Here is a 3094-nt window from a genome sequence, read left to right as displayed (position 1 = left end):
TGTGGCTCAAGTAGTAGAGCACTGGCCTTGAGCTGAAGAGCTGAGGGACAGCGCCCAGGCCCAGAGTTCAAGCCCCACGACTGACAAAAAAAAAAAAAGTGGGATAATGAGACAGAGACATTGGATGATCCTGAGTTTTGCCGGGAACACCAGAAGGGATGCCAAAAAATATGTCGGGTTGGAGCAGGGTGTGGTTGGCTCATGCTTATGATCCTAGCTACTCAAGAGAGGATTTGAGGATCTCAGTTTGAAGCTAGCCCAGGCAGAAATGTCTGAGAGAGTCATCTTTAATCAACTACCAAAAAAGGCAGAAGTGGAACTGTGGCTCAAGTGATAGAGTGCCAGCCTTGAGTGAAAAAGCTAAGCAATAGTGCAAGGAAGGCAAGGAGTTCAAGTTCCCAGTTCCAGAGTGCGCATGCACATGCGCACGCGCACACACACACACACACACACACACACACACACACACACACACACACACACAGAGCTGGATTGGAAAGAGATGGTAATAAGTCTAGTTTGGGGTATATGGGGCATGCATAGCTGGGGACTTTTCAGGTAAAAGCCATCAGTTCCATACAACCATACTTTCAAAATGGAAATGCAGGGGCTGGGAAGATGACTCAAGTGGTTAGAGCGCTAGCCTTGAGCTGAAGAGCTGAAGGACAGCACCCAGGACCAGAGTTCAGGCCCCGCAAACGGACCCCCCTCCCAAAAAAAAACCCAAAATCAAAATGGAAATACAAAGAAGTCATTGAACTTGTTTTGTTTTTTTTTTTTTTGTCAATCATGGGGCTTGAACTCTGGGCCTGGGCACTGTCCCTCAGCTTTTCAACTCAAGGCTAGTGCCCTACCACTTGAGCCACAGCGCCACTTCTTGGTTTTCTGGTGCCTTATTAGAGATAAGACTTGTCTAACAGACTTTCTTGCCCAGGCTGGCTTTGAACTGCAATCCTAAGATCTCAGACTCCTGAGTAGTTAGGATTACAGGCGTGAGCCACCAGAGCCTGGCTTTCTCCCAGGCATTTTTTTTTCCCGTCTTGGGACCTGAACTCTGGGCCTGGGCGCTGTCCCTCAGCTCTTCAGCTCAAGGCTAGCGCCTACCACTTGAGCCACAGCGCCACTTCCGGCTTTTTCTGCTTATGTGGTGCTGAGAAATCGAACCCAGGGCCTCATGCATATAAGGCAAGCACTCTACCACTAAGCTACCTTCCCAACCCTCTCCCAGGCTTTCTACACCAGAAATTTACCCCCACCTGCTTCTTTGCTGGCTCCTGACCCATGAAGAGTTCCAGCAGAGAGCTCTGGGCTATGCTTCCACTTCATCACCTGCTCACTGTCCCCATGCGTGCACTGTATCTTCTCCTGGCTCTGCCTCTCCCTCATAAGGGCATTGTCACTCACTACTCTGTAGCCAAAACCCAGGACCTGTCACACCTCTTCCAGGGTTTCAAGCATTAGGTGGTGGTCAGGGTCCTACTCTCACCTAGCCTCTTGTTTATCCATCTATCTCTCCCATCTATTTACCTGTCAATCATGGAACCTATAGCAGTGTATTGTCTATGAATCTATCATTTATTTACCTATCATCTATGTATCTATTTATCCATCCATAATCCTCTATCACTTACTTATTAAGGTGAAATTCACATAAGATAAAATGAATCCCTTTTAAAGTGTCCAATTCAGTGGCATTTAGTAAACTCACAGTATTGTGCAACCATGACTTCCAAAGTTCCATGTTTTCATCATCCTCCTCAAAAGCAAACTGTGTACTTATTAGTAAGGCTCTCTCCCCATGTTTTCCCGATGCCTCAGATCCTGGCAAACCAAGGCTCTGCTTTCTGTCACTATGGATTGGCCTATTTGGGGCATTTCATTTAAATCGAATCATATAATGCAGTCTTTTGCATCTGGCTTCTATTCCCTAGACTCAAGTCTCCAAGGTTCATGCACATTGTGGAATGTGTAAGTGCTTCATTGCTTATTTGTGTGTGTGTGTGCTGGTCATGGGGCTTGACCTCAGGGCCTTGAAGCTGTCTCTGAGCTTTTTCGCTCAAGGATAGTATTCTACCACAGAAAAGCTCTACTTCTGGCTTGCAGGTAATTAAAGATAAGAGTGTCACGGGGACTTTTCTGCCCACATTGGCTTCAAACCATGATCCTCGGATCTCAGCCTCCTGACAGGATTACAGGCATGAGCCATCAGTGCCAGGCTTTACTGTTTTTTACAGCTGAATGCTTGTCCACTGAAGATGTGCTGTCTTTTGCTTTTGCAGCCTGGACACTCAGGCGCTTGCTATGCTTCTCTTGGGTACACAGCAAGAGTCGGAGTGCTGGGCAGTGTGGGAACTCTGCTCAGGTTTCCCTAACTGGCCATACTGCCCCTCCTATTCCCAGAAGCTATGTGCTCTGGCCTGCTTCCAGCAAGTCTCCATACACAGTCCTGAGGCCTGCTTTAGGCAGAACTCAGGGGTTTCCATCCTGCTGAGAAGTCTTCAGTGGCATCTGGCTGCCTCCTGGCTAGGTCTAGACTCCTCACTGTGACCTGCAAAGCCTGCCAGACAACCCCTCCTTCCCCAACACAGACCATCAACCCAGGGCCTTTGCACAAGCGGCTCTTTTTCCTAGAAGGTTCAGAGGCACCAACACTGCTGTTTGTTTTTTTTTTTTTCACTGCTGGTTTGTGATTCAGCCTCGGCATCACGTTTTACTGCCACCCCTTCTCTGGCCTGGGATGTCCCCCTTTCCACCCCACCCCACCCCCTTCTTGGCAACTGGCTAGCTTTGCGCAGCACGGCACGCACTGCTGCTCCTGCAGGGAGCTGGCCGGACTCTCCTCCTCCCCAGCATGGGGCTTAGAGTTCATTTTGGGCTCAGCCAGTATTTTCACAAAACATTGTCCGCTAAACCTCCTTGCGGCCATGGGAAATGTAACCCAAGATTGTTTCCATTCTGACTCAGCCAGAGAAGGTGCTGGACCATGTCGTGGGTGGGACGGGCTTGGCGGCGGAGGTGAATTCCCATCCTGAGGGCTTGGGCCCACTCCTCTTTCTCAATCTCCTCAACTTCCACCAGATACCAAGGCAGGAAG

Source organism: Dipodomys spectabilis, unplaced genomic scaffold (assembly GCF_019054845.1).
Source record: "Dipodomys spectabilis isolate Male_0828 unplaced genomic scaffold, ASM1905484v1 ptg000411l, whole genome shotgun sequence".
Classification (NCBI taxonomy): domain Eukaryota; kingdom Metazoa; phylum Chordata; class Mammalia; order Rodentia; family Heteromyidae; genus Dipodomys; species Dipodomys spectabilis.
This window is presented reverse-complemented; position numbering follows the sequence as displayed.